This window comes from Dendrobates tinctorius, unplaced genomic scaffold (assembly GCF_039654945.1).
Source record: "Dendrobates tinctorius isolate UK_male_01 unplaced genomic scaffold, ASM3965494v1 ptg000136l, whole genome shotgun sequence".
Classification (NCBI taxonomy): Eukaryota; Metazoa; Chordata; class Amphibia; order Anura; family Dendrobatidae; genus Dendrobates; species Dendrobates tinctorius.
Window position 1 is genome coordinate 7,920,328 of NW_027361804.1, and position 19,341 is coordinate 7,939,668.

At 48.8% G+C, this 19,341-nt stretch overlaps 1 long non-coding RNA gene across 1 annotated transcript in view; it reads right to left on the reverse strand.

Moving 5' to 3' along the window:
* Positions 1 to 19,341, reverse strand: part of LOC141048565 (uncharacterized) — a 133,489-nt gene that overhangs the window by 75,002 nt on the left and 39,146 nt on the right. The window lies entirely within an intron of this gene.

The window sequence follows — 19,341 nt, forward strand, 5'->3', positions numbered from 1 at the left end:
AATATAACTACTATAATACTGGATCTATGTACAAGAATATAACTACTATAATACTGCCCCCTATATAGAAGAATATAACTACTATAATACTGCCCCTATGTACAAGAATATAACTACTATAATACTGCCCCCTATGTACAAGAATATAACTACTATAATACTGCTCCTATGTACAAGAATATAACTACTATAATACTGCCCCCTATATACAAGAATATAACTACTATAATACTGCTCCTATGTACAGAATATAACTACTATAATACTGCCCCTATATACAGAATATAACTACTATAATACTGCCCCCTATATACAAGAATATAACTACTATAATACTGCCCCTATGTACAGAATATAACCTCTATATTTAGAAGGATGACTCCTGCTGATCGGTTTCCTTTCCTTTTCTAGCGCCCTGGAAACATAAGATGAGTTTTCTTTCAGGTCGTAGAAACTTTTACCAAGTCTGAGAGTTAATTACGTTACAAGTTTCTGTGCAGATTTATTACGTGGGATTAATGCGGCATCTGAGCTGTGGAGCGGTGCGCGCTCATTACCAGGAGGACATTAGAGCTTTAATGGATCCATCGTAGATAAGTCTTCCGTGTAAAAGCGCGGGGCGAAGGAAGCTGCGGTTCACAGGTCGTTTTCACAAAGTCATAAAATGCTCGGCAAGTCGCCATAACCTAAAAAAGTGCTCCATGCTGAGATGAAAGACTATGCAGGTAAAGTTTGAGACTTCTGAAACATCCCTGGTGGTCTAGGGGGAATGAATATGGAATGGGTAATGTGGATTTGGTGAGTGAACATGTTCATCACTGGTGGTCTGTGTGGTGAAAAGGATAATAAAGCATCTATCGGACCCTGAAGGTGATAATTCCTTCCCATGTGTACGGCTCCCTCTGCTCTTGTGCTTGCTAGGTTACACCCTATGTTGCCACTCTTCTAGTCTTCAGGTGGCTGCATGCTGCCTGAGTATTCAGGTAGTTTGTCAAATGTCCTCCTAATCAAAAAACCAAGCTCTGTTATTTCACTGGGCTCTGTAATATATCCATCAAAAGGTGCGTGTCTGCATACCCGACTCTGCTGCTCCAAGGTGCTCAATCAAGAGTTGTATCAAGGTGCTAGTCTGCATAACGTTCTCTGCTGTTCCTAGGTGCTGACCACACAGTCCGCTTTGTTGTATGGATGTGCCTGTTTGCAGACTTGAGTCTGCTGTTCCAAGGCTCCCGTCTGCAAACTCAGCTCTGTTTTTGTAAATGTCTGTCTTCATAACCAAACCTGCTTCCAAAATGCCTATCTGCATACTCGGCTCTGTTGTTCTAAGATGTTTTTCCGCATACCCAACCCTACTTTTCCAAAATGCCTATTTGCATACTCGGCTCTTCTGGTCCAAGGCGCTTATCAGCATACTCGGCTCTGTTGTTCCAAGATGATGCCTGTTTGCATTCCCAACCCTGCTTTTCCAAGATGCCTATCTGCATACTCGGCTCTGCTGTTCAAAGCTGTCAGTTTGCTCACTTAGCTCTGCTATATTAAAGTACCTAGCTGCATATCCAGCTCCGCAGTTTTGTTCTCTTCCATCTGCCCCCAAGTATATCCATCTGAGCTGCTCCAAGTGTCGCCATTAGAGATGAGCGACTTTGCCTTTTTTCGGGTCGAGTTGGGTTTCATGAAATCCGACTTTCGCAAAAGTCGGGTCGAACGCAATCGGCCGACTATCGTGAAAAGTCGAAGGCCGACTGAAACACGAAACCCAATGGAAGTCAATGGGGAAGAAAAGTCGGCAGTGAGTGGAGGACAGGAAACACACCTACAATGTCCATTTTAATGCCAAAAGCATCAATGATTATTACTTAAGCTTGTCAACCTTAATTTACTTTATAATAATAGTTAGGCATTGAAAACTGGGGGTTATTTGGCTAAAGTTGTGGGGGGGTAGGGCTGGCTCCAGAATTCGTGGGCCCAGGGCCAAAGAGTGTCAATGGGCTCCTTTAACACATGCCAAAATTCATGATCCTCTGATATGGCAGAGAAATAGCGGTATAGTACAATGAAAAATACTTCACTTCTTACATCTCATGACTGATACCCATTTTAAATTCTCCAATAGCTCCAAAAATGGACAGTATATTACTCCATACAGTATTATGGCCAGCGCTTAGTGCGCTATACAGAGTAATAAGGCACATATATTTCACCATACAGAATCATTGGTCCCATATAATGTTCCATACAGTATATGATGAGCTCCACATAATGCTACAGTATATGTTGGTCCCCATGGATGAAGCTCCACTGTGTTATGGGTCCAAATAATGCTCCATATATAATGGGCCCCATTTCTAATGCTCCAGTGTATAATGGGCCCTGTAAATGCTGCTCCAGTGTCTGATGTCCCCCATTTGGAAAGCTCCAGCATATGATGGGCCTCACGGAAGATGCTCTAGTGTACGATTGGTCCAAATAATGCTCCATATATAATCTTCCCCATTTACAATGCTCCAGTATATGATGGGCCCCATGGATGATGCTCCAGTGTCTTATGGGCCCAAATAATGCTCCATATATAATGGGCCCCATTTCTAATGCTCTAGTGTATAATGGATCCTGTAAATGCTGCTCCAGGGTCTGATGTCCACCTTTGGAATGCTCCAGTGTATGGTGGGCCCCATATATCATTCTCCAGAGTATAGTGCTCCCCAAAAATAACTGTCCCAACCTTTAAAACAATTAAATAAGTCTCCTCGCTAGGGAATCCCTGTACTCTGGACTCCTCGTCGTCCCCATCTTCCATCTCTCTGCACTTGGACTGTTTAGGCAGAGGGCGTACAGACGTGATGTCATCGCGCTCTCTGACCAGAATGTCACTGTCAGGAAACGCGGAAGACGTCACGGCGGTGGCGCAGGGAGAGGTAAGTATTTCAACTTTGCAAGTGCTGTGATCCTGAGCAAGCAGGGGGGGCCCACTCGTTGGCAACGGCACTGGCACAGGGCCCCTCATAGTACGGCAGTGTGTCTGACGGCGGGTGGCCCTCCCACCAGCAGAGACACTTTTTCATACTATGAGGGGCCCTGTGTCAGTGCCGTCGCCCATGAGTAAGCCCCCCCACACCTGCTCAAGGAACCTGCACTTTCCAGGACGTCCACCTGACAGCACCATGGAGGACGTCCTCCTCCTCCTTACAGGGACAGGAAAACACACAAGAGGTTAAAAGGTCATGTCCCACCCCCTCTCCCTCAGTGTTTTTCCTGTCCCTGCAAGGAGGAACACACAAGAGACTTACCGGAGGGGCTCAGGGGATCGTGCGGCCAGTCCAAGCCTTCCCCTGTCAAGAGGTCCCGGGGCCGAAACTCTCCGATGGGGGAGTCCCTCTGCTCCAAAGGCCAGGAGCAGGACGACGCTCCTGGAGGGAGCCGTTCCTCCCTGTGGGAGGCTCTCGACTCCAGGACGCACCGCCATAACAGGCGAGGGTCGGCTCCCCGCAGGCGGCTGGCCGAGCGGGCACCGGCAGAAGGATGGGCGCAGCAGCGCCATGACAGGTGGGCCCCTGCAGGCGGCGGGCCAGGCACCCGCAGGATGGCTCCAACGGCGGGGTCAGCGCTGGAAGGCGCCAACAGACCGCCATAGCAGGCGGGGGGCGGTTCCCTGCAAGCGGCGGTCTGAGCGGGCACCGGGGGAGATGCAGAGCGCGGTCACACGCAGGAGCCCGGGCAGGAAGTGGAGGAGGCGGCCTATCGCGGAGGTCGTGCGTCACATCCGGTGACGTCAGACGCCGGCTTTTGAATCCCGGGCGCGCACTCCTGAGATCCACAGCGCTCGGCAGAATCGTGCCAGAATGGAAGGCAACGCTCCAGCAGGTGGAGGGGTAAGTGCGCATAGCGCAGACCACCCTCCCCCACCCATCCTCACAGCCCAGATCTGAGTAGGTGCCCCTTCTGTATTATTAGGAGAAGGGAACCTCGGCAGAATCCCCCTCGGTGAAGGACCCGGCAAAAGCCACCGCCAAATCGGTCCGATGCCCCGTATGCAGGGTAAAGCTGCCAGACACCTATAGCAAGACCCTATGCGGACCCTGTACCTCAAGGGTCATAGGCGAGGAACAGCCATCCCTCCTTTCCGAAATGAGATTGCTGATAAGGGAGGAAGTTCAGGCCTCTACAGCCGGCCTCACGCGGCGTCAGTCCCCCAGCCCAGGGCCAAGTCGCAAGCGTCCAAGGTGGGAAGCAGACCCAGTGTCGGAAGCAAGCCCTAGCGAGGAGTCCGACTTCTGGGATTCAGACCAGGAGGAAGAAGGCGAGATCCCGGGGGATAGACAGGATCAGAGCAGGAAGTACCTGTTCAGACTGGAGGACACGGACGAGCTGGTCCAGGCAGTCAGAAATACTATGCAAATAGAGGAAGTCCCTAAACCACAGTCCAGACAGGACTTAATGTTTGGAGGACTCGTGGCCCGGAAACAGGTAGTGTTCCCCGTAAGTGAACACATCAAAACAATGGTCCAGGAAGAGTGGAAAGAGGCAGAGCGTCGGTTGATACTCTCCCGAGACTTTAAAAATAGACTGCCTTTTGATCCCGAGGAAACACAGGCATGGGAGGAAGTCCCTAAAATAGATGTCCCAGTCGCCAAGGTTACCAAAAAGACGGCCATCCCATTCGAGGACTCGTCAGGTCTCCGAGACCCGATGGATAGGAAGGCGGACGTCTTGCTAAAAAGAACTTGGGAGACGTCGGCGGCTCTGATTAGGGCCAACATAGCAGCCACCTCAGTGGCCAGGTCTATGTTTTTGTGGATGGGGCAGTTGGAGGAACACCTAACCAACAAGACCCCTAGATCAGAGATCCTAGCATCACTTCCTCTCATGAAATCAGCCACGGCGTTCCTGTCGGATACGTCGGCTGAATCAGTAAGGTTTGCAGCCAGAAACAGCTCCCTCTCCAATGCGGCCCGGAGAGCAGTCTGGCTTAAATCCTGGTCGGGGGATAACGCTTCTAAAACAAAGCTATGCGCCATCCCCTTCTCGGGCCTGAGGGTATTTGGACCAGCCCTAGATAACATCCTAGAGCTAGTGTCCGATAAAAATAAAGGGTTCCCAGAGGAAAAACCCAGGTGGCCCCAGTCCTTTCGGAGACGCTCCTTCTTCAGGAGGCAGACGGAATTCAGGGGTCGAGCAAAGTCCAATAGAAGCTCCTATAAGGGCTCCTTCAGCCAAGACGGGAGGAAAAGGGGTCCCTCATTCACATCAACATCTAGATCGAGGAGGCAATGACGCCATAGGTGTTGGGGGGAGACTTCGCCACTTCGCAGCAAACTGGTCCCGGGTCACCCACAATCCATGGGTTGTCAGAACCATCGCGGAAGGCTACAGTATAGAGCTCTATTCACCTCCCCCTGACAGATATATTGCCCCACTGTCGTCCTGGAGGACTCCGCAATGTGGACGGATCTTCAGGACATGGTAAACTCAGAGGTCATAATACCAGTTCCCCCAACGGAAAGAGGAAGAGGGCACTACTCTTCCCTGTTTTCAATCACAAAACCATCCGGCGAGGCCCGTACCATCATAAACCTGAGACCACTAAATGCCTGGGTCAGATACAAGAGATTCCGGATGGAATCGATCCGATCCGCAATCCCCCTAATAGACAGGGACGCCGTTATGTGCACCCTAGACCTAAAAAAGGCATACTACCAGGTCCCTATCCATCCCTCATCCCAGAGCCTTCTAAGGTTTGCGGTCAGTTTACCAGCCCGGACCTGCCACTTCCAGTTCCAGTGTCTTCCACTCGGGTTGGCCTCAGCTCCCAGAATCTTTACAAAATTGGTGGTAGAGGTGGTAGCCTACCTAAGAGATCAGGGTATTGTGATCATTCCATACCTGGACGACTTCCTACTGGTGGCAAGATCCAAAGAAGCGCTCATTCGAGACAGAATCCGAGCAACTACCGTAATGGAGTTCCTTGGCTGGGTGATCAACTGGGAGAAGTCAGACCTCAGGCCAGACACCAGAAAAGTATTCCTCGGAGTCCTCCTAGACTCAGCCAACAGAATATCCTGGCTACCCGAGCAGAAGCAGAAGACTGTTCAGGCCAGAATCAGAGACCTGTTGAGGCGTCAATGTTCCATAAGAGGGGCAATGGAAGTCTTGGGCCTCATGACAGCCTGCATCCAGTGTGTCCGTTGGGCCCAATTCCACTCGAGGTTGTTACTGAGAGAAATCCTCGCAAGGTGGGACAGAAGTCGGGCGTCGCTAGACAGACCCCTAAGGCTGCCAGAACGAGTGAAGGAGTTCCTGCGGTGGTGGACACAGTCCAGAAACCTTCAGGTGGGCGTACAATGGACAACCTCTCCATACGTGGTAGTCACCACAGACGCCAGTGCGTGGGGATGGGGAGCCCATATAGAAGGGAAGATCTTCCAGGGGAAATGGCCAGCAGGCATCAGGACCAGATCCTCCAATTTCAGAGAGCTCTTTGCGGTTTGGGAAGCGTTATGGAGAAACCAGTCGGTACTAAAGAATCGTCATGTCCGCATATTATCCGACAATACAACGGCAGTGGCATTCCTGAAGCACCAGGGAGGGACAAGACATCAACCACTACAGGCCCTGGCGGGAAAAATATTCACGTGGGCAGAACGAACAGTCCGATCAGTGACCGCAGTACACTTAGAAGGTTCCCAGAACGAAGTGGCAGACTACTTGAGCAGACAACAGATCTACCCGACAGAATGGGAACTGAACATGGAAATCTTCGACCACCTTTGTCAGCGTTGGGGAACCCCCACTATAGATCTTTTCGCAAGCCGGAAGAACTCGAAGGTCCCCAGGTTCTATTCCCTGAATCCGACGGACCACCCGGAAGGCGTAGACGCCCTGAGTGAGACTTGGGGAGAATCCCTCTCTTATGCGTTCCCACCACTGGCTCTCATACCGGCAGTGCTCAGGAAGATACGCGAAGACCAAGCAAGAGTGATGTTGATCGTGCCATATTGGCCGAGGAGAAGCTGGTTTCCCCTTCTAGGAGCCATGGCAGTAGAAAATCCAGTCGAACTACCCCGTGGAAGGACATCATCCACCAAGGCCCGATCCGTCACCCGGACCCAGCAAGACTCCACCTGTCGGCTTGGATCCTGAGAGGGACATCCTGAAGGCAAAGGGACTGTCGGATCAGGTCATATCCACCTTACAGGCCAGTAGGAAACCGGTGACATCCACAATCTATCGAAAAATATGGAAAAGATTCTGTCTGGAGGGTGGCAGGTCCGATCTTGTGGCAGGCGCCCCTGACCTCCCTAACATACTAAGCTTTTTGCAGGCAGGTTTTAATAAAGGCCTTAAGCCCAGCACTCTAAAGGTTCAGGTTTCAGCCTTGAGCGCCTTCTTCGATTACCAGTTAGCTTCACATCCCTGGGTAATAAGATTTATAAGAGCCACACAGCGCCTGCGCCCCACGATTAGGCAGCTCACCCCGCCTTGGGACCTAGGCCTGGTACTTCGGTTTCTCTGTACAGACCCCTACGCTCTCGATGAGAAAATAACCATCTCTGCTCTCACTCGTAAAACGGCCTTCCTAGTAGCCATTACCACGGCCAAAAGAATAGGGGAGATCCAGGCCCTGTCCACTAAGGACCCATATCTCCAGATAAGAGAGGACCGTATAATCTTAAGACTAGACCCGGCATTTACCCCAAAGGTAGCCTCTCCAAAAAATCTAAATCAGGAGGTAGTGTTACCATCCTTCTGTGATAATCCCCGTAATAAGAAGGAGCAGCGTCTTCACTCGCTGGATGTGAGGCGCGCAGTTATAGACTACCTAGAGGCCACCAATAGCTGGCGCATCGACCCGAACCTGTTCATCCTCTTTGGGGGTAGAAATAAGGGGAAGAGGGCCTCTAAGGCGTCCATCGCGCGCTGGATTACCTCATTAATCTCGGACGCCTACCAAGCTGAAGGCGCCAACCCACCAAATTTCATAAAAGCCCACTTTACGAGGGCAGTATCGGCCTCATGGGCCGAACGGGCGGGGGCGTCGGTTGATCAAATCTGTAGATCAGCAACCTGGGCCAGTCTTAATACATTCTGCAAGCACTACAAGCTTGATGTGTTAGCTGGTCAACAGACCGCATTTGGGAGAAAGGTTCTCCAGGCGGTAATCCCACCCTGAGGAGGTGCTTTGGTACTCTCCATGGTGCTGTCAGGTGGACGTCCTGGAAAATAGGTATTAGACCTACCGGTAAGGATGTTTCCAGGAGTCCATCCTGACAGCACGGGTAGTTCCCTCCCTGTTATGTTATACTATGTTGTATTATGTTATGTCATATGCTGTAATATGATTGTTTCATTAAACTGTTACTAGCATCATCCACCTTGTGGTACTTGTTAAATCACTGAGGGAGAGGGGGTGGGACATGACCTTTTAACCTCTTGTGTGTTTTCCTGTCCCTGTAAGGAGGAGGAGGACGTCCTCCATGGTGCTGTCAGGATGGACTCCTGGAAACATCCTTACCGGTAGGTCTAATACCTATTTTCATCTGCACCTTCCTCTTTGTCACCGTGTAAGGTGGTATAGTATGCGGGAAGGGGAACCTGAGTTTCATCTGGGTCACATTCAGGCCGTGTAGCGTGCGAGGGGAATGTAGTGGTCTGGCTCAATGTACCAGCAGCATCATCCAGCAGTGGCTGGGCATCAGTGCACTTGTGGCGCCCCCAGGAGTACGGTCGCCACAGTGGCATTACCTTCCTCCTAGGGAGTGTGATGTCATGCTTGGGAGCAACGAAGGATCTCTCTAGCAGTTAAACCAACACACAACACATTTCCCACTCCAGGCCAGCAGGGAGACCTCTGAACCTGACTGCTGAGGAGCTGCTCTCTGTGGTTGGGAGGAGGTAAGTTAGGGCAGTCTGTGAAGGGAAGGGGAAGTGTGTGGACGTGAGAAGGGGAGCTGGAGGATGAGCAGAGTTAAGGCTCACTCCTAGCTGGAGCGCATGGTCCGGATTCCGGTCTTCGAGTTTGTAGGGACATTGATGGTCCTGCAGCAGAAACCGGAGGAAGTAGCAGCTATAAATGTTCTGTTCCCAACTAAGGCTCGGAGGCCCCAGCAGCGACGTGTGTAAGCCAGAAGGAAAAGGCTAAGGCTGCCTGCCATACGAGAAAGTTCCAAAAGAGAGCCAACAAGGGGAACTTCAGTGAACTCAGTACTGTGAGTACCTCAGATAAGCGCTAGAACGGAGGCCACACTACCGATCTGCAGAGAGAGAATTCCTAATTTGCTTCCAGGCTGACCAACTCCTCCATCTGTACGCTGGGTCCTGGACGGCACTTACCAAGTACAGGTAAAGGAACTGCACGACTGTGTCTGTCATCTTTCTCCTGCGCCTGGCGCACGGCTCTGCTACATCCTGCACTGCACACCATCTACCAACTCTTTCATCTGCCCTGCGACTACGGCCCTACCTGTGCAGGGCTTCTACATCATAATAATAGTAATACATTTTATTTCTATAGCGCCGACATATTCCGCAGCACTTTACATTTCGGAGGGGACTTGTACAGACAATAGACATTACAGCGTAACAATAATCACATAGATCATAACAGATACCAAGAGAAATGTGGGCCCTGCTCGCAAGCTTACAGTCTATGAGGAAAGAGGTAGACACGAAAGGTGGGTGGTAACAGTTGCCCTGATTGTATGGACCAGCCATAATGTTAAGTGTGTAACAGTACAGACACAGAGGGCTAATGGATGCATAAAGCATGTGGGAACATGATGCGGGGAACCTAGTTATGGTAAAAACTTTTGGCTGTGCCACATAGGGATTGTTATGTACTGTAAGGCATGATTTTGTTGGAACCTTCCAGAATCCTCCATTCTAGGAGAAAATATCCTTGTCACACAGCTGCAGCCCCCCTCCTTGTGTTTCTCCCTCCTTATTCACTTACAGCTCTCTGCCTGCATTTGGGTAACAGGACACCGTCCATTTCCTGTTGAGAAAGGAATGTTAATTAATTAAGGGAAAGGATCTCTTTGTCCTGGGACATGCGGCTGAAATAAAACAATGAGAAATATTAAAGAAGCTCTAGCTTGCACCTCCCTCGCGGCAGAGATATAATAATTACATTTCTGCGAAGGGCACGAAACCAGCTTTCTAACCTCTAATTTTCACGGCTCTAACCCCTCCAGAAACTGAGATATGGATTGCTCCCAAATGGAGTGTCTTAATTATGGCATGTTTGATGTTGTTTTATTGTATTCGATAAACTACAACCAATGAGACTCTCGGTGTGTCTATACGTGCTTCCCTCATTTAGATATGGTTATTATAAGTTTCCTAGTTAAATGGCAACTTGGAGAAAGGGGGCTGAACTTCCCCAGACTGCCCCTTTCGTGATGTAACCGACCCTAGGCTATAAGATATCAGGACTCTTCAGACCTACAGATGACTACCCATTCCTGCTACTACATGTGGGGACAAATGACACCGCAAGAAACGACCTTGAAATCATCTGCAGAGACTTTGAAGACTTAGGCAAGAAAGTGAAAGAACTGGGAGCGCAGGTGGTCTTCTCTTCCATCCTCCCAGTGGATGGCCATGGAACAAGGAGGTGGAATAAGATTCTGCAGGTGAACAACTGGCTACGTCGATGGTGCCGTCAGCAACGATTTGGATTTCTGGATCACGGAGTGAACTACTTATACGATGGACTACTTGCTAGAGATGGGGTGCACCTTACGAAGACTGGAAAGCATGTATTTGGAAGTCGCCTTGCTACACTTGTAAGGAGAGCTTTAAACTAGAACAACATGGGAAGGGAAGCAAAAGACCAGAAAAAGCCATACACCTGACAAATGCTATTGAGAACTCTGCTATTAGAAGTGGAAAGGAAGAACAAAGACGAAAGAATCTAATTAATAAAAATAATGGAGAAAGAGAAACCAATCACAAACTAAAATGTTTCTATACTAATGCACAAAGCATGGGCAACAAACAAGGAGAATTGGAACTACTAACACAGGAACAGAAATATGATGTAATTGGAATCACTGAAACTTGGTGGGACAATACACATGATTGGAATACAAGACTAGAAGGATACAACTTATTTGCAAGAAATAGACTTGATAAACGAGGAGGGGGTGTCGCATTGTATGTTCGAAACGCGTATATCTGCACAGAGATTGAAGCTACAGAGACTGGGAGTTCTGTGGAAACTGTTTGGGTAAGAATACAAGGACAGAACAATGGAAAGGACACCATTGTAGGCATTTACTACAGGCCGCCTGTGCAAGCCGAAGATATAGATGAACTCTTTATGCATCAGATGGCCAAGTTCTCCAAAAAATATGACATAGTTGTCATGGGAGATTTCAACTATCCAGACATTTGTTGGGAATCTCTCTCAGGCAAAACTAACAGGTCAAGGAAATTCTTATCCTCTCTTGCTGACAACTTTATCTTCCAAAAGGTAAGGGAGAAAACAAGGGGAACTGCTACCTTGGATCTAATCCTTATAAACAGGGAGGAAATGGTTGAGGAGGTAAAAGTGGCTGGGACCCTAGGAGGTAGCGACCATGCTATTTTAGAATTTTGGATTACTAGAGGTGGAAGACCTGTGAAGACTCAGACGTCAAGGTTAGATTTCAGAAAGGCAGATTTTAAGGGATTCAGAAAGAGAATTGGAGGGATCCAATGGCTGGATATCCTTAAAGACAAAAATGTCCAGGAAGGATGGGAAATCTTGAAAAATGAAATTCTCAAAGCACAGTTGTTAACAATTCCGAAAAGAGGGAAGAATAGGAAGCATTTAAGGAAACCAGGATGGATGAACACAGAACTTAAGCACATGCTAAAAAGGAAGAAAAAAATGTTTATAAAATGGAAAGAGGGAGGCATATCTAAAGAAGAATATAATGCTGTCTGCAGAACCTGCAGGGCACAAATCAGATTATCTAAAGCTGAAAATGAACTGAGGCTTGCAAGAGATGTCAAAAGCAATAATAAAGGATTTTGGGGATATGTCAAAAGTAAAAGAAAAGTCAAAGATGCTATAGGATTTTTACAGGATGAAAATGATGAAATGGTAAGACAGGATGTTGAGAAGGCTGAACTTTTAAATTCCTATTTTGCATCTGTTTTCTCTCAGAAAGGAAATGCAACATCAACTGTTATTCACTGTCCTATTAAGGGAATAGAAGAATCCAGGATATCTATAAACAGAAAGATAGTGAGGAAACACTTAGCTAACCTAAATGAATTCAAGTCTCCAGGTCCAGATGAATTACACCCCAGAGTACTGAAGGAGATAGCAGAAGAAATTTTTGAACCCCTCTCCATAATCTTTGAAAATTCTTGGAGAACAGGAGAAGTGCCAGAAGACTGGAGAAGAGCAAATGTTGTTCCTATCTTCAAAAAGGGGAAGAAGGTGGACCCAGGCAACTATAGGCCGGTGAGTCTGACTTCTATACCAGGAAAGATCTTTGAACAAATTATTAAACAACATGTATGTCAATACCTGGATAAGAATGAAGTGATTAAACAGAGTCAGCATGGGTTTGTAACTAATAAGTCATGTCAGACTAACTTAATTTCCTTCTATGACGGTATCACTGATTGGGTGGATCAAGGAAATGCTGTAGATATAGTATATCTTGACTTCAGCAAAGCATTTGACAAAGTCTCTCATACAATCCTTATTGAAAAAATGACTAAGTATGGAATGGACAAGGCAACTGTTAGGTGGATTCATAACTGGCTTAGTGATCGGACCCAAAGAGTGGTCGTAAATGGCTGCACATCCAGTTGGAAGAATGTCTCAAGTGGGGTACCACAGGGCTCTGTCCTGGGCCCTGTATTGTTCAACATCTTTATCAACGATTTAGATGAAGGAATTGAGGGTAAACTGATTAAATTTGCTGATGACACAAAGCTAGGAGGGATAGCTAATACTAGAGAAGAGAGAGAGAGGATTCAAAAAGATTTAAATAAACTGGAGAAGTGGGCAGCAACTAACAGAATGGTTTTTAACAGGGAGAAATGCAAAGTACTACATCTGGGCAATAAAAATGAAAAAAGCATATATAGAATGGGAGGAATAGGGCTAAGTGACAGCACATGTGAAAAAGACTTGGGTATACTAATAGATCACAGACTGAATATGAGTCAACAGTGTGATGCAGCAGCAAAAAAGGCAAATGCAATTCTAGGATGTATTAACAGAAGCATACAGTCTAGATCACGTGAAGTCATTATTTCCCTCTACTCCTCTTTGGTCAGACCTCATCTGGAATATTGTGTCCAGTTTTGGGCACCACATTTTAAAAAAGACATCAACAAACTGGAGCAAGTTCAGAAAAGAGCGACCAGAATGGTGACCGGTCTGCAAACCCTGTCTTATGAGGAAAGGTTGCAGGATTTGGGAATGTTTAGTTTGCAAAAGAGAAGACTGAGAGGAGACTTAATAGCTGTCTACAAATATCTAAAGGGATGTCACATTGTAGAAGGATCAACTTTATTCTCATTTGCACAAGGAAAGACTAGAAGCAATGGGATGAAACTGAATGGGAAGAGACACAGATTAGATATTAGAAAAAACTTTTTGACAGTTAGAGTGATCAATGAGTGGAACAGGCTGCCACGAGAAGTGGTGAGTTCTCCTTCAATGGAAGTCTTCAAACAGAGGCTGGACAGACATCTGACTGGGATGATTTAGCGAATCCTGCTTTGAGCAGGGGGTTGGACCAGATGGCCCAGGAGGTCCCTTCCAACTCTACGATTCTATGATTCTATGAGATATCCCTTACTTGGAATTCGTCAGTTGAAGCTGCAGATGCCATGCTAGAAAGACCAGCAGATGCCTGGGGATGTGTGGCTCCGCCTTCTTTCACCACATGGCTTGCCTAAAGAACCATAAGCAACTGTAAGTGTAATTTCTGTTTTCATCCATTTATTTTTATATTTGCAATGTACATATTTAATGTCTCAACTTTGTAACAACTTTTATCTGTGTAATCACTGCCCACCTGTTTGGGAATAAATGATAAAATTATCAGTTTGTCTCCATGCTCTAAGAAACGAACTATGCGCCTTTTTTAGATAATCGCTACAAATTTGGGGGTTTGCCACGGACCCTCTTAATTAACTTGTTGATTAAGTGAATCGTGGCTGGTGGCAGCGTGGTGTGTGCGGTTGGTTAGGCTAGTTGGCAGTACGGAAGGGTCTGATATTGCTGAATGAGTGGCTGAGGCCAACACATTGATAATTCCCTTACTGCAGTAGTCTAATTACCCGTGTGTTAGCGTGGGTGGTCTGGAGCAGCAAACCCCGGGAGTAGACCCTCTGGACCGTGGCACTGAGGGGCCCCGGGCGAGCTGCCAGGTGGAACCGACCCCTATACAGGGACCGTTAGGAGCAGGCCCAGGGGTTCGAGTATCACGGTAGCCGGTACCGAGAGGGGCGGCTCAGGATGGACCAGAGTAAGACTGTGAGACTGGAGTAAAGAATGACAGAGCAAGACTGGAACCAGGAGGCCGGAAAGAAGTGAGACAGAAGACTGGAACGAGAAGGAATGACAGGAGTAGGAATACTGGAGACAGGACTGGAGTAGGACGGCATGAACACTGGAGACGGAACTGGAGTAGGACGGCTGGAACACTGGAGACTGGACTGGGGTAGGACGGCAGGAACACTGGAGGCAGGACTGGGGTAGGACGGCAGGAACACTGGAGACAGGACTGGAGTAGGACGGCAGGAACACTGGAGAAAGGACTGGAATAGGACGCCAGGAACACTGGAGACAGGACTGGAGTAGGACGGCAGGAACACTGGAGACAGGACTGGAGTAGGACGGCAGGAACACTGGAGACAGGACTGGAGTAGGACGGCTGTAACACTGGAGACAGGACTGGAGTAGGACGGCTGTAACACTGGAGACAGGACTGGAGTAGGATGGCAGGAACGCTCGAGACAGGACTGGAGTAGGATGGCAGGAACACTGGAGACAGGACTGGAGCAGGACGACAGGAACACAGGAGGCAGAACTGCAGAAGAGAACAAGGAACACGGGTTGCAGGACTGAGAGGCTGCTGCAGAGATCAGCCGAGAACGGAATTGCAGGAGCAGAGAGCACATGATGAAGCGAGGCCAGAGTGCTAGGAAACACAACGATCAAGCGCCTCCCTCAGGAGGAAGTGGCTTGATATGGCCCCGTCTGGTCAGCCATTGGTCCAAAGGTGTTTCCGGGTCAGGGCACAGCTGGAGCATAAGAAGCAGGAAGGAGGCGCGGCCGCAGCCTATGGCACATGCGCATAGCATGCAGGGAGGCCATCGGTCGTGAGCCCGTCTCAGGTGACCGCCGCGGCCGTCGGGTGGAGAGAGGCTGCGGCGTGGGAGCGACGGCCGACTGCGGCGTGGGAGCGGAGGCCGGGTGAGTATGGCGGAGCGGTGTAACACCGTGCACAACAAGCAGCCCATCTGGCGACTAATTATCCTAGGTGCAGTTCCCTGACTGACCTGAGAGTAAGGGGTGCACCTGAGAGCTGCGAGTTCCAAAGTGGAACTGAGAAAGTTGGATATCCATAAATCCCCGCAGTTCTTGGAAGGTTGTTAGCAGTGGTGGCTCAACCAAAATAACCCCCCTGCGGTAAATTGTTAGAGCGAGATTAGCTTGCTGAATATTTTTGTCACATGGTACCAGTGGCGGGATAACTAAGATAAGCCCCCACTGTGCCTGTGATAGCCGTGTGCCGGCAGTGCGTCGCTTCCCTCCGTCCACTGACATACCCGCGTCGGTGGTGGGATCATCACATATTGGTGGCAGCGGCGTGCTTCATCACAGATACCTTCATTAAGATCAATATTTCAAACCTCTGGTCAGAGAGGGCTCCTCCGCGGGTATTCTCCTGTAGGGGATGGTTTCAGCCTTTCTGTCCCTATTACTGCACCTGATACCCCAATACTGAGCCGCTGCTGCCGTATGTGTCGGTATTACTGCACCCAATACCCCAATACTGAGCCGCTGCTGCAGTATGTGTCCCTATTCCTGCACCTGATACCCAAATACTGAGCCGCTGCCGTATGTGTCTCTATTGCTGCACCTGATACCCCAATACTGAGCCGCTGCTGCCGTATGTGTCCCTATTACTGCACCCGATACCCCAGTACTGAGCCGCTGCTGCCATATGTGTCCCTATTACTGCACCTGATACTGCAATACTGAGCCGCTGCTGCCGTATGTGTCCCTATTACTACACCTTATACCCCAATACTGAGCCGCGGCTGCCGTATGTGTCCCTATTACTACACCTGATACCCCAATACTGAGCCGCTGCTGCCATATGTGTCCCTATTACTGCACCTGATACCCCAATACTGAGCCGCTGCTGCCGTATGTGTCCCTATAACTACACCTGATACCCCAATACTGAGCCGCGGCTGCCGTATGTGTCCCTATTACTGCACCTGGTACCCCAATACTGAGCCGCTGATGCCGTATGTGCCGCTATTACTACACCTGACACCCCAATACTGAGCCGCTGCTGCCGTATGTATCCCTATTACTGCACCTGATACCCCAATACTGAGCCGCTGCTGCCGTATGTGTCCCTATTACGGCACCTGATACCCCAATACTGAGCCGCTGATGCCGTATGTGCCGCTATTACTACACCTGACACCCCAATACTGAGCCGCTGCTGCCGTATGTATCCCTATTACTGCACCTGATACCCCAATACTGAGCCGCTGCCGTATGTGTCCCGATTACTGCACCTGGTACCCCAATACTGAGCCGCTGATGCCGTATGTGCCGCTATTACTACACCTGACACCCCAATACTGAGCCGCTGCTGCCGTATGTATCCCTATTACTGCACCTGATACCCCAATACTGAGCCGCTGCCGTATGTGTCCCTATTACTGCACCTGGTACCCCAATACTGAGCCGCTGATGCCGTATGTGCCGCTATTACTACACCTGACACCCCAATACTGAGCCGCTGCTGCCGTATGTATCCCTATTACTGCACCTGATACCCCAATACTGAGCCGCTGCCGTATGTATCCCTATTACTGCACCTGATACCCCAATACTGAGCCGCTGCTGCCGTATGTGTCCCTATTACTGCACCTGGTACCCCAATACTGAGCCGCTGATGCCGTATGTGCCGCTATTACTACACCTGACACCCCAATACTGAGCCGCTGCTGCCGTATGTATCCCTATTACTGCACCTGATACCCCAATACTGAGCCGCTGCCGTATGTGTCCCTATTACGGCACCTGATACCCCAATACTGAGCCACTGCTGCTGTATGTGCCCCTATTACTGCACCTAATACCCCAATTCTGAGCCGCTGCTGCCATATGTGTCCCTATTACTGCACCTGATACCCCAATACTGAGCCGCTGCTGCCGGGAACTGCACCTAGGATTAGTCGCCGGATGGGCTGCTTGTTGTGCACGGGCAATTAGACTACTGCAGTGAGGGAATTATCAATGCTTTGGGCCTCAGCCCCTCATTCAGCAATAATAGATTTTATCATTTATTCCCAAAATGCGGGCAGTGATAATACCGATAAAAATTGTTATAAATTGAGACATTAAATATGTACAATGCAAATATATAAAAATAACAGGGATGAAAGCAGAAAGTACACTTACATGTGCTTAATTGGTATTAGGCAACCCATGTGGCTCGGGGGATGGGCCACTTAGCCAGACATCTCCAGACATTTCATAATCTTTCTAGCATGGAATCTGCAGCTCAAACTGAAGCACTGTACGGGAGGGGTACCTTATAGCCCAGGGTCTGTGACCTCACGAAAGGGGCGGTCTGGTGAGGTACAACCTCCCTCTCAAAGTTGAAATTTTACTTAGTTTATCGACTACAGTAAAACAACATCACACATGCCATAATTAAGACACTCCATTTGGGAGCAATCCATATCTCAGTTTCTGGAGGGATCAGAGCCTTGAAAATTAGAGGTTAGACAAGCTGGTTTCGTGCCTGTCGCAGAAATGTAATTATTATATCTCTGTGATGTATGATTTTTGCAATATGACTTGTTTTAATACTTCCCATATACTTGCATCCAGCCTCATGGCCAGAACAAAGGAATCCTTTCCCTTAACTAATTAACATTCTTTTCTGTGGAGAGAGGCCAAATGCTTGTAGCAGGAAGTGTCCTATTACAGATCCAGGCAGAGAGCAGCAAGCGGGGGGGAGGGGGGAATTGCTGCAGCTATGTGACAAGCCGATTTTCTCATCAAAGTGAAATGGGAGATTTATAGAATGTTCTAGAAACATCATACTTTACTTAACATATATATCTTACAGTACATTACAGTATCCACAAGGAATACCACAGGGTTGACCATATCCAACCCTCCTAGTCTCCTCGTACAGTAAGTAACCTCCCTCTTGACCAGGTTCAGTGTATTCCCCCATAACAGTTGGAAGAACAAACTGTAGACTCGAGTCCAGAGAAACTCTGGCAAGATGCACACACTGCCCAGATAAATCAGTAAAGGGAGCAGGTAAGTTTTGATCAGGTTTACTCTTTCCCTGAGGGTCAAAGACCAACCCTTCCATTGGTTCACCTTCTGAGTGGCGATCTCAAGCCTGCTGTCCCAATTTTGTTTGGGGTAATCCCCCTGGCCAAATTCGATGCCAAGGACTTTTGCAGAGACTTTGGGTCCTGGAAGGGTGTCCGGGAGATCAAAACCAGGATCTCCTCCTCCCAGCCAGAGACTCTCACACTTATCCCGGTTGATCTTGGACCCGGATGCCTCCGAGTAGCGATCTACCTCTGACATCAGCCACCCTGCCTCCTCGAGAGAGGAAACAAAAACAGTGACATCATAGGCATACGCCACCACCCTCAGAGTGGCTTCTGGTGCTGCCCGGTCCATCCCGATCCCGGCCAACGGTCCACGCTCCACCTTCCTAAGAAGTGGGTCAATCGCAAACACGTACAGCAGCGGGCTCAAGGGACAACCCTGGCGAACACCAGATCCAACCTCAAAGGAGCTGCAAATCCAACCATTCACAAGCGGGAAACTCTCTGCCCCACAGTACAAGGTTTTAAGCCAATGAACAAACTCCCCCGGCAGGCAATATCTCAGAAGGACAGACCAGAGGTACTCATGATTAACCCGATCAAACGCTTTTGCCTGGTCCAGTGACAGCATGTACCCCTTCCAGTGTCCAGCCCTACCCTGCTCCACCGCCTCCCGGACACCGAGGCACAGCACTAAATGTGCTGCGACCTGGAACAGAGCAATGCTGGGCCCAAATTTCCCCAGCCGACTAAACAGCACCTTTGCCAGAACCTTCCTGT